The following is a 20,455-nucleotide window of genomic DNA, read 5'->3' on the forward strand; positions in this document are numbered from 1 at the left end:
GTCCCATGGATGGACGGCAACCCCAATCAACCGCAGGAGGCGTCACTTGATGCAAACCGCAAGAGGTGTTTATTCCAGCGCGCTGGGACCCAACTCCAGGAGTCGAGTCCCTAGCAGAAAATCTTGTAGGTTTATAAAGGCAGAAACCATACATCGGGAGGGGTCGCACATGAAAGGGAAAAGGGGGACAAAGCTGCCGGGAAATTTCAAAGGGGGTCTGGGTTTGCTGATAACATACAACATGTTTCACAATGTTTTACAACAGGGCGTAGATTCTGGTCAATAGTTTCTGGTAATCCTACTGTTTGAGCACTATTTAGTCATCTAGCCCAATTTACTCTTTTACCCTCTGTTTGGGGCTATTTCCTGGAACAGCTTTTAGGGGCTTTTGCTCCCATCACTGGGAGGGTGACCTCAGGGAGTTAAGATAACCAGGAGGGTGACATCAGAGAGTTAAGACAATGGGCAGGAGACCTTAGGGAGTTAAGATAAAAAAATGTTCATTCTTTCACTTTGTTAGCAGGGCAGGGTTTTCTTTGCACTGTTGACAGTTTCGTCCTCATTCTTGTGTTTGGTTTCTGACACCACGTATTATTCCTTCCCCCTTGGTTTTGGCATCTCTGGTGTTTTCCTCTTTTTATCTGTCTCTCCCTGTTCCCTGCCTGTCCTTCACCATGCCTTCCCTCAGTTCTTGGATGGCTGGCTTGCTTTCCTTGCGGATCCACTTAGGAATACAAGTTCGGGTTTTATTCTTTTAAAGGCCCCCTGATAGTAGCCTTTTCCTCCTCTATTTTATTATTAGTGTCACTCTATACTGCCATCTTTCTAAGTATTCTTTTCCTTTTTCTTTCAGTCTCCCAAACAAGAACAGAAGAGTCCTATTTTGGGGGTCACTGCACCCTCTCTCCTGGGGGTCCTTTCAGCCTCTGTGTTGCTTCTCTGAACCAATGAGTGTGTGTACACACACACACACACACACACACACACACTCACACACACACACACACACACACTCTCACGCCCCTCTCGTCTAACTAATTGGCCGTGGCTATTCTGGGGGTTTTTGTGGTTCTTAGAGGCCAGTGCGATCGAATTGGCACTTTGGGACTCTTAAACTGAGCACATTTAAAAGACTGATTTAGAGGGAGTTTCGACAAAGGCTCTTTTAATTATTTTTTTCCCCAGCTTTGCCAGTGCTCACGGCCGTAGCCGGTCAGAGGCCAGTCCCTGCGTCGTTAGGGGGCCAAGCCATTAGGTGTTCCTGCTTACTCTGCAAATATAACAGGCTTATCACGTAGAACTCTGTCTCCAGCTGGTCTAAAACGTAGGTGGTGCCAGTGGGTAGCAGCTGTTACAGGCTGGGGAGCCAGGAGACGTGGGGACGTTTCCTGGTGCGAGGAGGTCAGAGCGGAGCCGGAGCCCTCGGTACAGTACAGTGCACCCTGCTGCTCCTACATCCCAGTGGCCCCGGATCCCGGGGGCCTCGGATGCCACCCTCCCCTTGCTAGATCCCAGGCAAGCTCAGCATTGGCTTTCAACACATGGGGCCAAACACTTAGTCACATTGCAAATAATGAATAATTCATACATTTGTAATTCAAATAGTCATGGTGAGGCATAATTCAAGTGCAAAGTTGTTATTAGGAATGAGGGGGAAGTGGATTCATTTCAGAGATTTTGTTTTTAAATCTCAAATTATTATTTTCCTCGGGTTTCAAGGTTGGGGCACCTTCTATTTTTGCAGCTGTTTTATCTGAATTGGCGTGGGGTTCAATGGCTTCGTGGCAGCATTGATCAGATGTGGCTGGACTATGGTTGGGGCCTTTTGCTCAGCAACACACTGATTTGTTTTTTTTCATCCTGAGAACCGAGGTTAGTGTAGACATTCGATTTGTTCTCTCTCTGGGGCTATGTTGGCTTCCTTCTCCAAATACGTTAGCAGATTAAAAAAAAAAATTATTATGAAGAGGTTCAAACATGCATTAAAAAGTAGAGAGACGAAGATAGAGAAACTTCATGTACCCAGTAATTACAATTTTCAAGATAGTCTCTCCTATCCCATTGATTACTTTAAATTCCACATTTAGAAAATCATTTCATTTGTAAATGTGTCAGCATGCTAGCAGCTCTTCTTGACTTTTAGGAAGAATGGCTTGTATCTTACCCAAGGTCCAGAAAAGACACTTCCCTGGGGCTGATCACCGGGGTGGGGATGGGGGGTTTGCGATGGGGTGTTGGGGGGTTGGGGGGTTGAGGGGACAGTTGTAGTTTCATGGAAGGGGAAGGCAAGTTGCAAGGTGGCCTCATCCTGGTGACATCACAGAGGAAACCAATCCCTTGAAGGAATGCCCTGAGGTGCCTCCTCTCCCCTGGGCTGTAACCAGTGGCCTGGCATTGCAGGAATGTGCCGTGTCTGCGAGTTGGTGGTAACACGACACTCTTTCTCTTGGAGGCCATATCAAGTGTTTTGGTCTCTCAGACTCGCCTCCGGCTGGGACATCCAGGAGCCAGACTCTTCACAATCAAGTTTCACTCTTTTCCTATATTCAAAACACAGCCAGCTATAGAAGTTGTAGTTAATATGTTTGAATTTTATTGCAGCAAAGAAAAGAATTTAAAAAAAACAAACCTGGATCTAAAAAGCACCATTAAGTAACACACATAACCCTCCTAGTTACCGATAAGAAAAAAACTAAAAAAAAATGTGTTTACTGTTTCCACCTTCTGTTATTCAGATTACATGGCAAGAAAAAAAAAATCAAATTCCAATATTATAGGTTGTTTATAAGAGCTGAGCCTTGCTCTCCATGATATATATGTTCCCAGAAAAACTATACATGGTCGTTAATTTTTTTTGAGGGGGTGTATAATTTCTGTTGAATCTGAAATTCTCCAAAGGGATTTTGAAATAAATTTAAGAAGTACCCAATACTTTAAAAAAGCAAATACGTACAATTTATTCATTTATATATTCATTAATTTATAAAACCCTTTTGAGCTCTAAACATTTCCATTTGTACATTTTGTACATTTGGGTTTGGGTGCATACAGCACTGTCTAGTTGGTATTTTGTTTTTCTAAACAGAGGTCTCTAGAACTCAATAACCAAAATTGATTAGCCTGGGAGAAAAGGATATTGATGTCAGAAAAACTCAGTGTCTTCCAGTTGTTTTTATACTTCATGTCTTTCAAGATGAAAAAGCAAAAGATGTTAAGTGAACAGACGGTACTCTGTGGTATGACTGGAAGGATTCGAACATCTGTCTGTCTTCATAGCTCTGCTTTCTGGCTTGTTCCAGAGGAGGCTCAATTAAGATAAAAATTTTTACCTGGGAAAGGCAGCACAAATTATTAAGTTTCTAAGCCCAGATCATCAGAAGTAAGGACATCAGGTTGTGTGAATGTCACACAGCAGGGGTCTGAGGAAATGGAAACTGAGCACAGGACAGGATGGAAGGGAATTATAGATGCCACTATGGTGCTCATGTGTGGACACCCACCCCCCAACCCCAGGCACAACCACAGACTTCCTCTCACCTGCCAAGATCTAACAGGGCCATGCTCTGTGGTCACGGAAGAGTGGAAGCAGAGATGTACTTATTCTTCCCCTGTCCCCTGTGGGCAGTTTTCTGTGTCCTGTACAGGGACACCTGGCTCCAAAACCAGATCCTTACCCCACAAAACAAGATTCTGTCTTAGATGGCTGGAACTCAGGGTCCTCGCGGGGTCTTACATCTTCGCCTGGTTTAATTAGACCCCTGGTTTAATTATGCTCCTCTTGTTGCTGTTCGGTATCTCAGTCAGCTGCATTTGTGCTTTTTGGCAGCTTGATTTCCCCAGTTTTGGCTTTGGGGCTTTGGAGGGGAAAGGCCCCACCAGGACTCAAGTCCCTTACACTTCAGCAACCGCCCTGGGCCCAGTGCCTGCTGATTTTCTCTGATTATCCTTTTGGAACCTTAAATGCTTTGATCTTGGATTGTTAGCTGTTAATATTCTGCTTCTCAAATTCTGCTTGTTTTTGGAATACTTGAAAGGCGATGGTCTATTTTCCCTCTCTTCTTGGGCAATGCCACTTAACATAGCGCTGCCAGTTTTTGATTCACAGGTTCCAGTGGGAGGAGCTTTTTGCTGACTGCCTGGTGACCTTAATAGTAGATGGAGTTTCTCTGAGCCCATCTACTTAAAAAATTGTGTCCCCTGTTATCAGCTATGGGACTAATAAAATTTCATTAGTTTTCTAACAGGGCGATTGATCCATAAGAGGCAGAGAAGAGTAAAGGGAGGTCCCCAGATACCTTGACATTCCTGCTGACTGCCAGATGCGTGACCTGTTTCTTGTTCTGCTTAGCACCCCCTGGAACATGTTAAAGAACTCTGGTCTACATTTGAAATTTGGGAAATTCTGAAGGCTATCCTTTAGATATTGCATATCTATACTTCATGTATTTTTATTAACAGATCCGTACTCTTTTCTCTCCCAGTTTTCTGATGTACAAGTTGAATTTAGTTATGACAAAGCTTTAAAACACAGATGAATTTTGATGACTCAGAAGCAACTTCCCAGGTTGGTATTTCTGACTGTTCAAAAGACTTGTGTTCCTGTTGCCTACTTTTGGAATAATTGCACAGTCTCCATTTCCATTGTTTGCCATGTCAACTCCCGAAAGCAGTGACAGTATCTTGTCTTGTCATTCTTCTATTTGGCTCTAATACAAGCAGCAAATTGCAGTTCTAAATCTATTTTGGCTGAAAATGTCAGCTTTAAAGAAGTATTAATAGAAATTATAAGCGTTTGACCAAAACACAAATTCCAGAAAGAGACCAATTAACCCCAACATCCTTCGTATTCACAGAACTGAAAAATAGCCAAAGAGCAACATTCGCTATCAATTACACTGACACATTCTCAAAAAATATGTATGCAGGAGAAAATACCTTAATTCCTTTGTCAGTTCTCCTTTTTATTTTTCAAGAGACTGCTTAACTCCCACATAAAGGTATGCAGGGCAACATTAATCTATGTATCAACCTGTCCACCATGTAAAAGGCAGAGTAAAGCATATTCTTACCCGTCACTTCAGGACCGGTTTCTTCCTGTTGCTCCTTTGTTACTGGAGACATTCGTGTTCTCTCTGACCCCTTGTGGCACTGTGGACTGGCATGCTTCCCTGGGCAGGCACCAGATGTGAGCAGGATGAACATTTCCTTCATGTAATGTGAGTGAGAACCACAGCGAGTGGCTGTAAGTTACCCGAAACCAAGGATTACCAGGAGCAAGAGGAAAACAGGATCCATTGCTTCAGAGTTCAGCCCAGGGGCCACTGATAGGCATGTCAGTGTTTGACAGTACAGACAGGGCAATTTGTGGGAAAAAATTCATACAATTTGACTTGGTCCAGGCAAATGTTTGTGAAGTTTCACAGGGCAAAATAAATGAATTTTTGCTAAAAATAGGGTATCTTTTCTAAAAAGGGAGACTTTGATTATCTTCCAAATGATTGGGTCACCATATCGTAAGATAATACTTAAATGCAATTAGCTCCTTGTACTATCCAAAGTGTGTGCCAGAAATACATGACTACATCTAGTTCATTATCACCTTTCCCAGCTCACGGGCTGCCATGAACATCGTTTTCTTCCAAGGTCAGCTGTAGTGACTGCACTCACTGTCTAGGTATATTTAACTTTGGGGATGGGTCCAACATGCCACTTTAAAAGATGATGGTATTGTTTTTCCTGCTTTCCATTTCGGAAAAGGCGAAGCTTTGGCCAGTGGGTACTCTACATATCTGGCTGCAAATAGGTTACCTTGAGCCAAGCAATGCGGTGCCTAATTTCAGCATTCACTTAAGTGAAATTATTTATGACAGTCTCTTCAGGTTTTTTTCTTTCTTTTCCTAAAGGGAGAAATATGTAGTTTCGGTTAGACTGGAGGAATATTTGCATTCAGCCTTAGCTATGGAAGCATCTAAAATGTGGTTTTTAAGGTTTAAACTAAAGATATGGTATTAGAAGTCAAACTAAATGTCCAGAAAATGGAAAGCAGTCATTGAAAACATCACTAAATCAAGTTCTCAAATGGCAACATAGCTTAACATTTTTTCACACCACCAGCTGAAACAACATCCAATGAACTCCCTAAAATGATAGTGACCATCAGTCCATAGCAGGCACTTAGCCACCCAAGTCATAGAAAGCCTGGGCAACGGTGATGGGAGGTGAGAGAGCTGTCATTCCCATTCATTCAGGTTTGTATTACAAAGTGAAAGCGTTTTCTAATGGATTAGAGTGGAGCAGGGAATTGGAATCATGCTTCATGAAATGTCCAGATGATAAACGAACAGCAAGAACCAGGCTCTGATTGGGAAACAAATGAGAATTCTAGATCATCACATTTCAGAGACAGATGAGTTTCAGAGATCAGTTGTTTCAATTTATCTTTAACTGCACAAATTCTGCAAACTAAATTAAACCAAAGGAAGTACAGGAAAAGGTTATCTGAGATGCTGTCCTCCCTGATAGGTCAGGAAGTTTGGAGAACCAAATTCCACAGCAGGAATTCCGAACTGGTTCTGCTGCCTGTGATGAACCGGAGCTGATGATTCTCATCTTTTTACCCAAGGAGCTTATTTGTGAGGAACTGTTCCTTTGGGTATTAAGAGAGTCCTTTGAGTTTATGCTTCATGTTGCATGCTTGTTGTTACTTAACAGAAAAGGATGTTTTGTAATTGCTTAGATCTTGGTTCAGAAATGGATCTGATGCAGAAAATAATGAATAGAAGGAGCAGTGGTCCCAATCTAACAAAAAGATGTATCTATAATATTCTTAATCTTCTTGTTAATTTGCTTGTTAATTAGTAAAACCTAACTGATGTGATGTGGAATACTTACAAAAAATGGTTCTAGTAAAATAACTTTTCTAACTGCATAGAAACCTGACATGATATATATATATATATATATATATATAAAATATCATGTTTCTCTTAATATATATACATATATGTATGTATACTATATATACTTGTATCTATATATGTATCAAGAGAGCCATGAGATATATATATATATATATATATATATATATATATATATATATAATTGTGTATTTTTATGTGTGTGTGTGTGTGTGTGTGTGAGAGAGAGAGAGAGAGACAGAGAGAGAGAGAAGCAGTATTGAGTGCTGTTTGTGGCTAGGTTTCAGCAAGAAAATTTATGGATCACACTTGTAATCATCCATGAGTTTTCCATTTCCAAAGGGAATAACTGTCACCTGCTCTATTAGTCAGGGTTCCCTGGAGAAACAAAACAAATAGTATATATAGAGAAATATAGGAGGAGATCTACTACGAGGGACTGGCTCACATGATCATGGGGGCCGAGGAGTCCCACAGTCTTGTCTGTAAGCCGAAGGCCCAGGAAAGCCTGCTGTAGTTGCAGTCCAGACCAGAAGACCTGCCACAAGTGCTGGTATCCAAGGGCAGGAGAGGATGGCTGCCCCAGCTCAGAGAGAGAGAGCAAATTCATGTTCCTCTACTTTTTTGTTCTTTCTGGGTTCTCAACAGATTGACTGATGTCACCCCCATGTGGAAGGTGGTCCTCTGCTTAGTTCACTGATTCAAATGCTCTTCTGGAAATAGCTCCATGGACACACAGAGAAATAATGTTTCATGAGCTATCTGGGAATCCCATAGCCCAGTTGAGCTGACACAGAATCAACCGTCACACATACATTCTTGCTGTTAAGAGAGAGCGAGTTGCCTGCCCCCAGTCTGGTAATGGGAGTAGAAATCAGGAGTTGGGATACTGGCATTTCTTAATTAGGAGTCCCTTCTCTTCTGACTTTATTCCAGATTGATTACCCAGGAATAGCCTCATCTACTTAGGCTTTATGAATGTCTTCCCCTCCCCGCTTTCCTGGAAGAAAAGGAAATTAACCCGGCAGGTTAAATGCTGCAATTAGAGAGTGTGTCAGTTGTTTCACTGTGGGAGCAACAGGGACAGAAAGAGTGTTCCTAGGTTGGCTGTAGTGGTGACTCTGGAGATCCCCAAGCCCTGGAAGGGTCAGTCACAAGGTCAAGACTATTTTATAATACAATGAGATGCTTTTTACTTTTGTACAGGGTTGGCCTGGACACTGATAGTACAACAGCCATGGAAGGTAAAGCTGGCAGTGCCTCAGGGCCAGTCAGGGCGGTGGCACCAAACAGTGCCCACAGTCACTGTGCTCTTCACTGTCTCCCCCTGCTTGTAGACTATGGGATGTGGGGCCTAACAGGAAGCGATTGAGGGAGGTGCATGTGAAACAGCACTTCTGCACATGAAGTACCGAGGCGGGTTGGGAAGAAGCCTTGCCCAGTGGTCCAGCTGTGAGATGGACTAGCTGCTTGCTCACGAGCACCATTTTTTCTTAACGAATGACTGACAGGAAAACTGGTTATTCAGACTTGGATAAATGGCAGCTGTTGTCTTGTAAATGAATTAAGTGAGCTTTGCATTTCAAGGGAAAGAATTGACCATATTTGTTGTCGATGATAAAATTTAAGTTTTCAAGTGAAAATGAGATGTTTTAAAAACTTGAATCTTCTACTGTGGACTTGACAACGTCCTTAAACTCCAGAACTTTTCTGATGAGATTTGCAAGGATATTAAGAAACATAATTTGGGGACGTTATTTCATAATGAAATGTGCCAACATTGGAATGGTCTGAATTACTCAATGAATTTCCAAATGACCAATGCTTGATGCTGCAGAATCGTGTATGTGTTCACAGTACCATGGTTTGAATGTGTCCACAAGAGTTCATGTGCTGGAAACATAATCCCAAGTGCAACAGTGTTGGGATGTGGGGCCCAACAGGAGGTGGAAAGTCTAATGAGAAGCGGAACCTTCATGAATGAGTTAATGTCATCGTTATGGCAGGTACCAGTTACCTGGACATTAGGTTGCTATAAAAGTGAATTTGATCCCCCTTTGCTTTCTTGTCCTTCCACCATGAAATGATGTACCACAAAGGCCTCAAGATCTCTTGTTATTGGAATTTCAAGCCTCCAGAATCATGAGCCAAATAAACTTCTGTGGTTTATAAATTGCCCTATCTGTGGAATTATGTTAGAGCAACACAAAATGGACTAAGGTAATAGTCTAATGGAGTTTAAACTAAAATAATATTAAAAGGTCAATGATAATGGATTCAAATTCCATTTATAATTGACCTTTTGAAAAAGAAACTACCACTTGTTAACATTAAAGTTACCACTTGATAAGTTTGGGTAGGGTATTAAGAATATCCACAAATATTTGAAAAATTATGAAAATATGCCTTCTTTTTCCAACTACATGTCCACATAGAACTGGGTATTCTTTACATATTTTAACCAAAGCAACATGTCACAACAAATTACATGCAGAAAAAGATATGGGACCCCAGCTGTCTTATGTTAAGCCAGCCATGAAAGAGAGCTGTAGAAATGTACACTTCCTTACACTTACTGACTTTTTAAAAACATGGCTTACTCTTGTGAAGATGTTGTGTGCAAGCATACGAAGGGGCTGGTATTATTAGAATGTAAAGAGGTCCTGAGACCTTAACAATTTGAGAACTGCTGGTCTCCAGGTTACAGGGAAGAGTCTCTTGGGATTCCACAAGTCCTAGTCAGGATCTCATGAGAAACTATCAAAAACAATGGAGGAATTTCATGATAAGGAAGAGTTTCTTTGAAACATGAATAAAATGTTTCTAGGATACCACATAAATGGGTAAAGTGTGAATCAGAGCCACAGACTGAAAATAAAGACAATACAAATTAGCAGGTAACTTTGAAAACAAAAGAATATTTTGTTCAGTTTCCCCTTTCCTTAATTGATCCTATATACATTTTCCATCTCTCCATTCTTAAAAAACAGTAGCGATTTAAAGAGAAGTTTTCAATGAACAAAACCCAGTTGGAATCTCAGGAAGGTCACTTTGTGTTAGTTCAGTTTCCTCATCTGTAAAAGGGGATCATAACCTATAGAGTTAGGTTTTAAGTGTGGCATTGTATACTTAAGTACATGATGCAGGGCCTGGCATACAATAAGTGCAGGTTAAGCAAACACACGTTTGTGCACACACATACACTCAATAACAGTACGAAAATATAAAGCACTTAGGAAGGCAAAAGTTAACTTTGGAAACAGATCTGGCACAACCATGGCAAACAGTGGCCCAGCTTCCCTCAGAACAACAGAGGTTTTTCCAACTGTGAAGCTTCTGGGCTCCAGTGGTTTGAATTTGAGAAAGGGTTCTGTGTGGCCTCTTTGACCTTCTGGCTGTCACCAACACACCCCTTCACCTATTCCTCCCAGAAACAATTGTAATTAGTAACTGAGTAAGTAACAATGAAAGAAGGTTCATAAAGGAAAGAGGTGTGAACCAAAAAGAAAGTTCACAAGTTTCCTGGACACAGTCTTTCTTTTCTAATTTTTTGGCAGGATACTAGTGTTCTCTTTTCTCTGCAGTCAGGGATTTTCATGGCATTCTGTAAAGTCCTAGGTTTCCTTTCTCTACTCATCAGTGTGCATCTTCCAGGACTCTCCACTGAGTCCACCAAACAGACTGAGAACCCAAGAGACAGAGATTCTTTCTGCGGGAACTTGGATGGTTTCCTGTCTCCTGTGCATTCTCGGTCTGCCTGTTACGGAGGAAGACCCTCCATCTCCAGGGCTTCATCCAGGAGAGTGTGCTGAGAGAGCTGGATCAGAAGGGGCTTAGGTCTGCACTGCTGTGTGACCCCTGAAGGGGTTAACCTCTCTGAGCATCAGTCTTCTCATCTTTAAGAATATGAGCATGTCCTTCCATCCCTGCCCTGTCTCTGCCAGCTTGAGTCTTGTGTCTAAGGGGACAATCTCTTTGGGAGTGTGAGCCAGAGACCCAGCTTGAACCCATGTCAGTTCAAGGCCTGGATGTTCTCTTCGGACTTAATGCCCCTCTTCTTTTGCTCATTCTTTCATCTTCTTTTAATCCTTAATCCAAATTAATCTTTTTTCCCTGAATAAGCATTTTAATAAATCTTTTTTCCTTGAATGAGTATTATTCCTTTTTCCTGAATAAATATAAAACATGTGCAATGTTACTTTGGCCTTCTGCAAGAATAAGTGATTCTGTGCTGCCAAGAACCAATTTATCCAAGGACCAAATTTACCACAAGAGTTTTTTTTTTTTTTTTTTTTTTTCCAAAGGTAGTGTCATACAGGAGACATTGAGGGCTAATCCTAAGCTTTCTGTTCCTCTAAAGGTGTTCATCTAGTTTATTTGTTAGAATTAACTTCATCACTGAGTGTAGAAAAGTCCAATGTGCAAATTAAACAAGATGCAGACCAAGTTAGCATGCAGTTCTGCAGCTTAGAGACCTAGGATTCTCTGGTCTCACAGTTCTGCTGAAAATGACCTCCAATCTCAGGGTCAGTCATGTTCTGAAATATGGTTCCAGCTCCAGTTTTTGCCTTCACACTTGCATTTTAGGCTTCAAGAAGGAGGTCAGGGAGGTCCTAGAAGGATTCTGTGAGGGAGGTATCATCACCACCATCACCAACATCACAATCATCATTAACCACCATCATCATCATCACCATCAACATCATCATCATCACCACCATCATCACCATCAACACCATCATCATCACCATCATCACTATCATCACCAACATCAACATCATCATCACCATGTTCTTTACCACCATCACCATCATCATCACCATCACCATCATCATCACCATCATCATCACCATCATCACATCATTACCATCATCACCATCATCATCACCATCACCATCATCATCACCATCATCACCATCAACATCATCATCACCATCATCACCACCATCACCATCATCATCATCACCATCATCACCATCATCACCAACATCACCATCATCATCACCATGTTCTTTACCACCATCACCATCATCATCACCATCACCATCATCATCACCATCATCATCACCATCATCACATCATTACCATCATCACCATCATCATCACCATCACCATCATCATCACCATCATCACCATCAACATCATCATCACCATCATCACCACCATCACCATCATCATCATCACCATCATCATCATCATCACCATCAACAGCATCATCATCATCACCACCAATACCATCATCATCATCATCACCACCTTCATTACCACCATCACCACCATCATCACCATTATTGCCGTCATCATCATTCTCAGTTTCATAGATGGGAAAACTCTGACCTGGAGAAATTAAGTGACTGATCAAGGTTGCAGAGCCTGTAAGTGGCAGATGGATCCTGAATGGAGACATTTACTCAGAATGCACTCCTACACTGTTCTTAAGGAAAACCTGAGCAACCAGAGGCTTTGACCAGGGATTTGCTCTAACACAATGAATTCAGAGGGAACAAAATATTTTAATAATGAGTTCAAAAGTTTAGTACCTAGTTAAAGAGAATAGCTGATTGACATAGATAAAGCCATGACATAGAGGGTGTTGATAAGACTCAGTGAGTCACATTGAGAATCACATGGTGGCTCATGGGCTCTGCTAGGTCTTTCCTGGGATCAGGACAGCTGACTGTATGGAGGTACTGAAGGGTCTTCTGGAGGGAGAGTGTGATTGCAGGGTGTGAATTGGCTGGGGCTCTATGTACAACCACATGGCATTATGAGAATATGTGGCCCTGTAGGAATGAGCAGGGCACAATCTACTCCTTTGTGTGAAGTGGTCCTATGATGGGTGAAGGCAGAAGAGACAGAATTTTAGGAACTGGAAAAGGCCTGGCTGAATTAGAATAGTGAGACAGACTAAGCCAGTGGAAGCCAGACCCCAGGTGAGCATGGGTCTTAAGTAAATGGTGAGATATTTGTTTGGGATAGAGATAAAAGAGAAAGCGCCCTGGCTGTTGTTATTGGGGAAATGTTGAATCCAGCAGAAAATTTCTCTCTCTGTAGGTAACTGAAAGGTCTATTTTTCAGTTTGTGTGGCCTTATATGACATGTGAGCAGATTTCCTGGGAATGTTGGTGTTTCTAGGGAGAGCTGCTCAGCTCAGCAAAGTGCAGCCTGAGCCTCCTCAGCTGGAATGCTGGCCTTGTCCCTGCAAGGCCTAGAGTGCCTTTCAAGTCCCCAGTGACTCCTAAGAAGCCACCTGCATTTTCAGATTAGCAATAGTTCATGATGGATGTAATAGTGAAAATCTGAACAATCCCCTTGGTTTCCAGAGCAGTTGCATGTCTATCATGTCATTCAATCTTCACAGAAACTCTGAAGTGAAGGGTGAGCAAGAGGCAACCAACACTTCCTGATCTCCATGCTAGTGTGCTGGGTGGGCACTCTGGCCTGCACTCTCTTTAACAGTCCTTCAGTAGCCCCAGGAGGGAGTTTGTACTTGTGTGTCTACTTTACAGAAGGAGCAGCTGACTCAGAGAAGTTAAGTGAGTTGCTCAGGACCTGACAACTCACAACTGGTATGTGGTACTGCCTGAACTTGGGCTCAGTTTCAGAAGTTGATTTTGGTGCCACTCTCACAATTGTTCGGTCTTGGGTACCCATCTACAACAGGTAGATGTCAGGGACTTGGGAAGAAAACAGATTCTACTCAAATTCCAGGATACTAGTCCAAATAAAATTGGAAATAACACAGTCCCCAAACAGAATTAACCTCTGTGAGGAACTCAGGAACCTTACAAGGGGCACAAATCAGGCACACCTAGACACATGGTGGGTGCCCAATAAACTCTTCTTTAGTAATACAGACCTGTGTGTTTATGATGGAACAATGAAATTAAGCAAGAAGCACCGTTGAATTATTCATTCATACATTAGACTGCCCTTTATAGAAAGCCATGATTTGTTGGGAAAATGGGCACTGGAAGGCTGACATCTAGTTGCTACTCCTAACTAAGGCTACGCAAGTGGTTAGAGATGGGCATCTATTCTGATGGGTTGGAGTCAATTCCATACCCATTAAATAACTTGGATACCATCACTAGATACAACCATGAACAAGTTCCTGCCCTTGTGGCTCTTATATTTTCATGGGGGAGAGAGAATCAGTTTTTAAAAATTTGTTTAGTGAACAAGTTAGGTGACAAGAGCCATCACACAAATAAAATGGTGATGTGGGGTTACTTCCAGCACTGAGGATCAGGGAAGCCTTTTCTGAAGAAGTGATAGGTAAACCAGGACTTGCTATCAGAAAGCAGCCAGCTTTTGAGAGAATGGCATCACATGGAGAGGAACAGCTACTGCGAGGGATCTGAGGCGGGAGTGCAGCTGGTATGTTTGGGACACGTGGAGAAAAGTCAGCGTGGCTGGAGAACAGTGGGCGAGGGAGACACGGATGCAGGAGGTTGGGAAGGGAGATCAGCTTTCCTCTTAGATTTTTGATTTGAGCAACACAGAGAAGAATAGAGAAGAGCAGGGTTTTTTTTTTTTTTTTTTTTTTTTTTTTTTTTTAAATATATACATGTTAAATTAGATATGCCTTTTGGGCACTGAAGTCAATTTGCTTTTATGTTCAAGGCCCATGGTATAAAAGTGGAGCTACATCCATAACATAAGAGAACCGGAATTATAAAAGTGAAAGGATTTGGTATTGTCTGGAAGTTTAATAAGTGTCAATACCCAGGGAAACTCTAAGGTGATTTTTAATTTTGGACTTAAGATTTGTGTGGGAGGGCTCTTCCTCAGCGCTGCCTATGGAGGTGGCCGCCATCTGTATTTGGCATCATGGCTGCCCTCAGACCTCTTGTGAAGCCCAAAATCATCAAAAAGAGGACCAAGAAGTTCATCCGGCACTAGTCAGACCGATATGTCAAAATTAAGTGCAACTGGCGGAAACCCAGAGATATTGACAACAGGGTGCAGAGAAGATTCAGGAGCCAGATCTTGATACCCAACATTGATTATGGGAGCAACAAGAAGACAAAGCACATGCTGCCCAGTGGCTTCCAGAAGCTCCTGGTCCACAACATCAAGGAGCTGGAAGTGCTGCTCATGTGCAACAAATCTTACTGTGCTGAGATTGCTCCCAATGTTTCTTCCAAGAATCGCAAAGCCATCGTGGAAAGAGCAGCCCAACTGGCCATCAGAGTCCCCAATCCCAGCGCCAGGCTGTGCAGTGAAGAAAATGAATAGATAGTTCATGGGCACATTTTTTGTGTGCTTAAATAAAACCATAAAAACCGTCAAAGAAAAAAAAAAAAGATTTGTGTGGGAGGGAGTAGGATACATACAGGAGACATAGAATCAGCTCAAGAAAAGCCTCCTAAGGAGATGACGGGGAACTATAGAGAGGGTTTCCATGGGAATGATGTGACCACATTGAGCTTCTCAAAGATAATTCTAGAAGTATTGTGCAGAAGAGATTGGGAGGGTGAGGCTGAAATCAAGATGAACAATAAAGATTTATTGCCAACAATGTAGGTGAGACATGATTAAAGCTGAACTAAGCTGGTAACTGTGCAGAAAAGGAGGCAACAGATACAGAAGATTGTCAGAAGAGAGCTTTGACTGTACTTGGTGACCTTTTGATTATGAGAGTCAAAGAGGAGTGAGTCCTCACTGATTCAGATTCAGCCTGGTCCCTGGGTAGATGTTGGGGTGTTAAATGAAATTGGGAGCATAAGTCCTTGATGGCAAGAGTGCATTTTATTCTGTCTTGCTTTTCCTGTGCCAATTCTGAGGCCCATTTTCAGTCTGAGCTGCTGAGAGTCTATAGCATTTCCACCAAGAGATTTCTCATTCAAGAAAGAAAGCCTTGTTCAATGAATTAACAAGACAGCCAAGTGTGGTACCTGGCAATGTTTAAGAGGTAGGGATTAAAGAGACCCCGGAGGTTGCAGGAGAACTAGAAATCAGGGGACTCAGAAACCAGTAGAGCAGAGAGTGAGGGAGTAGTCACCAGCAGCACTCCATGCCAAGGGGAGAACCAATGAGATGAGGACTCGCAAGGCTGCTTTGGATTGGGCAGCAGTCACAGCAGTGGCCAAAGAAGTTTCAGTGGTGTGGGGAAGGTGGAAGCGAGGCATTGAAGGTGGAGGAACACAGGGGCACGAAGTGGGGAATGTTCATCTGAACACCTTGTGGCAGTCTGGACAGAGTGGAGAGATTTCTCACCCATTCCTCTGAATTAGAGGAGGTGAATAATCTACTGAAACTGAAGGAATTCATGTGGTAAATTTAAAGCAGTGTTGAGGAAGATAAAGATTCTAGAAAACTCAACTTTGAAAAACAGATGACTAGAAGATTCATTTCTAGCTCATCCTGACCTCTAGAGTTGTTCTTCAAGGAAAAATCTCTGCCTAAGAGGCTCAAGTTTGACCTTGAGTTAACTCAAGTGCAGAGACATGAACTCTTCTGCACACAATGCTTCTGTCAGAACTCAGAAGTAGCCCTGGGTGGGGGGAATCCTCAACCGCCTCGGCTCTGGCTCTTTAGCTTGGCGCCATCAAACTTCAATTTCATTTAGTGTTCCAGGTCCAGCCAGTTGGCTGTTTTCAGTTCACAGGGTTGATTTGCTTTAACACTTCCATGAAATACAAAAGAACTTGGATTTGGATCTCTATCCGTTGCTGACATCACGAGAGGCCAAGAAAACTGTTAGGCATTCTAAGTGTTGCCTGCCCTTCAGAAAGAGATGTTAAACTCTTGTTTCTTCTGATAGATGTTGGTAACTGTCCAGAGAAAAGTTAAAGTTCCCACTGCTTTTTCCAGAAAGAGTAATGGGGAGCCCTTGTGTTGCAGCCAACAATCCCTCTTCTCAATAAAACAAATAGGTTCTAATGTTGGCAGCTTTTTGAGCTGTTGCTAAGAACATAAAGGCTACTCTGTCTTTCCCTGTGGTAAATACACAGCAAACATTTAACTCATTACTAGATAAATCACACTGAGATACCTCAGAAGAAGATGCATCTGGTACAGGTTTTTAATTCTTTTTTAACTTTGATTAATACACTTCTCCTTTCTTGACTAATTCAAACCCAGACACACAAATGCACACATTTAACAACAGCATTGAATAAAAGAACTATTTAGAGAAATGAGTTATTTAAAGAACAATGTGGCAGAGATGCTTCTTGTTCACCCAGTGATCAGGTGGCCCTCTACATTTCTCAGCCCTCATGGTCAGGGAGGGTCATGCACTAGTTCTGGTCAATGGGAAGTAGTCAGAAGTGAGATAAATCATTTTCAGAGCTGGCATTTAAAATTACTCCATGGATTCTCTGGCTCTCTTTTTCCTTCTATGATGCCCATGGAGGCCAATGTTCCAGTGTTCAAAATGGTGGAGAGCCACTCAATCCATATTGGGGATTATGTAATCAAGAAATAAACCTTTACTGTGTTAAGCTATTGAGATTTATGGGTTTTACTGCTACTGTCAAAGCCTATCCTAACCCAACTAACACACAAATCAAATAATATGACCTTATCAGGGAAGACAAGGTCTTTCACAAATCCCCAATGTCAGCAGACATCGAAGTAACGCTGCCGAAGAGTTTCCTGTCTCAGGACTGCCTACACAAGGTCTTGTCCTTGGTAGCAGAGTGAAACTGGAGTTTGAGATGAAACTAGATTCTCCATTTCCACTGGCGGGTGCAAGCCTCTGCTGCAGAGAAAGGTGACTCTAGTGTTAGCAGCTAATCACAATGGGATATGCCTGCCAGCTGAGCTCTGGGGGTCACGGCCGACAAAGTTGAATTCTCCACTGCTATCAGAGTCAGGTGTTGTGACTTTTAATGGAAGGCCATGCTCTCCAGTGTCGCAGAAGACCTCAACTGCTCACCACCAATTTCTTTTTTTCTGGGTTCTTGTCTTGTGACTTTGAAGATTGAAATTCATAGATGAGGAAGAGTAAGTGTAAAGGAGTGGGATTTATTCAAGTGGGAAGAAAAGAGACATAGCTTCCACAGGTGAGAGGGGACCTGATAGGGGTTGCCACTTGAGTGTTCTAGTTTAGGGGATTATATAGCTCTTGGGACAAGCTATTGGTCCAAATTTATGCTAATCAGGTCTTGGAAAATATCAATGGTATTGCTCAGCCCTTGAGTCTCCATTCAGGTCTGTCCCACTTTTGTCTTCTCTCTGCTCATTAGGCCAGGCCAGGCTTCTGTGGGTTGACAGATCAGTGTGCCCTGGCTCACTGCACCTCAGGCGGGCGCTGGCTTGGTGGGCTCTGCAAGTCATGACCCATGCTGGTCCTCTGTGCTCCAGCCTGCTGGGGTTCCTGCTCTAGAACAAAGTCTTGTATCTATGAAGTTTCCAGATATGCAGCATATCTCGTTTTGCTGCCTGCTGGAATAGGCCCTGTGAAAACCTCTCCAGGTGGCATAGAGATAATGAACAAGTCTGATAACCTGAGGCTATTGCTGTGGTTTAAATGTAGTTCATCCTCTCCAGAATCCATGCTGAAATTTGATTCCATCGTGGTGTTGAGAGGTGGGCCTTTAAGTGGTAATTAGGTTGTTAAGAGGGATTAATGCCTTCTTCCCCTTGGGAGTGAGCATTCCCTCTCCCAGTACTGGATTTCTTGAGTGAGATTGACTTGTTACAAAGTGAGGCAGCCCCCAGTGTTTTGCCTCTTGTGTGTGCCTGCTCCCCTTCTATGTTTCCACCATGAGTGGAAGTAGCATGTGGCCCTCAGCAGATGAGGCCACCTGAGTTTGGACTTTCCCAACTCCAAAGCCATGAAGCAAAATAAACCTATTCTTTATGAATTACCAAGTTTTAGGTGCTCTGTCATAGCAACAGAAAATAGATTAAAATAGTTATCAAATGACACGCCTGATTTTTTCTCTTCCTTGTGTCAGACCCTCTACTGGGTAGTACCATTTCTTCTAGGTATTTGTCCCTGGTCACCCAGGACATTGCTGCTGCCACCTGCATTTGAGAGCATCAAGGACAACCTGCAGTCAGACATTTCTGCTGTTATTGCTGGAAACAGTAGACAATTCTAAGGAGAACACCAAAGCCACCTCTCCCTTTAATGGCCATGTCAATAAATCCAAATCATTCTTTTAATTCTTAAAATAAATTTCACATAGGAGACTTTGGTTGGGTCCCCCTCACCAGTCTTCCAGACGGCATGCCAGAAACTTTGACTCCAGCAGTACTTCCAAGGCTAATGGTGAGCCCCCTGTTACACTGATAACTGTCCTCTCCCTTAAGAATTTTGTTAATGTTGATGTTAGGGGCTTATTAAGTTGCTCAGGAGACTCTTACCACTTCTCTCCACTCACTCACTCACTCACTCACTCACTCACTCACTCACTCACTCACTCACTCATTCTTTGTCCTAAACCTCTTCCATTTTGTCTGCATGACTCCAGGGGGGATGGGGATAATATAGAAATTAGGAAGCAAATGTCCATGTACCTTAGGTCCCCTTATTGGACCAGTTTGGCTATTGTTTTCCTTTTAGGAGCTCACTACAAGTTGAGCCCCAGATTCAGGCACACCCTGAATCTGATGGTACATTGTAAGGATGGTCAAAGATGCCCATCTTTCCTAGTCCATCTCAATAAAATGTCATATCTCAGTCTGTTCCCTGCAACCACAACCAGCAAATGAGCTACAGAAAGAGGGTTGGCTCTGCCTGGGATTGTCTCTGTTGTCTTCAACTTATTTAAAACACTCAGTACAATAGTCAAATATGCATGCTTTGACTGCCTGGGGTAGAAGTAGGGATTAATAAGCAAGTCAGTACTTTGAAAAACCTATTGATATCTGAGAATCTCCCTTGATGATGCTTTTGGTTATGTACTAATCTGTGGAGCCTTATTTGACCTCTTTCCTCATCAGTAATGGATGTATTTTATTGAGGTGCTCCTCTGTGCAAGGCAGTCTATCAGATTCCTTGCATATATTATCTCATTATTTTTTATGGCAACTGTATGTGTACTAAATATTGTTGTCTCCACTTGGCAGAAATGGAGATTGAAGTTCAGAGAACTGCAGTAAATTGCCCAAGGTTATAGAAGTAGTAGATGGCAACACTGAAGTGGAACTCATTTGTAGGCTTGTCCCAAACCTGTAGACTTTCTTCTTAAAACCCAAACCACACTATCATAGAGGACAGTTTCTAATCACTGAAATACTACTTTTTTAGCGTATGCAACTACGCGTGGGCATATTATAAATATCCAGAGTAGATTGGAGCCCTTTGGCTCGGGAGTCTTCCATGGCATCTGCTAATGTGGAAGAGGTCTGGATCAGTAGGGGTAGAAATAGAAAAATATTTTAAAAACTGAATCAAATGTACCCACAAACAGGGACTAGGGTTGTGGTAGAGTGCTTGCCTAGCATGTGTGAGGCACAGGTTCGATCTTCAGTACTACCTAAATATAAATAAATAGGATAAAAGTATTATGTCCATCTGTGACTTAAAAAATTTTTTTAAAAATTGTACTTGGAAACAGTAATCCTCAGAAACAGCC

At 42.3% G+C, this 20,455-nt stretch overlaps 1 pseudogene across 1 annotated transcript; it reads left to right on the forward strand.

Moving 5' to 3' along the window:
- Positions 1-14,735: 14,735 nt before the first annotated feature.
- Positions 14,736-15,158, forward strand: LOC306665649 (large ribosomal subunit protein eL32-like; annotated as a pseudogene). Its single transcript has one exon. The product of its transcript is annotated as a large ribosomal subunit protein eL32-like (transcript).
- The last annotated feature ends 5,297 nt before the right edge of the window (positions 15,159-20,455 follow it).

This window comes from Sciurus vulgaris (assembly GCF_902686455.1).
Source record: "Sciurus vulgaris genome assembly, chromosome: 7".
Taxonomy (NCBI): Eukaryota; Metazoa; Chordata; class Mammalia; order Rodentia; family Sciuridae; genus Sciurus; species Sciurus vulgaris.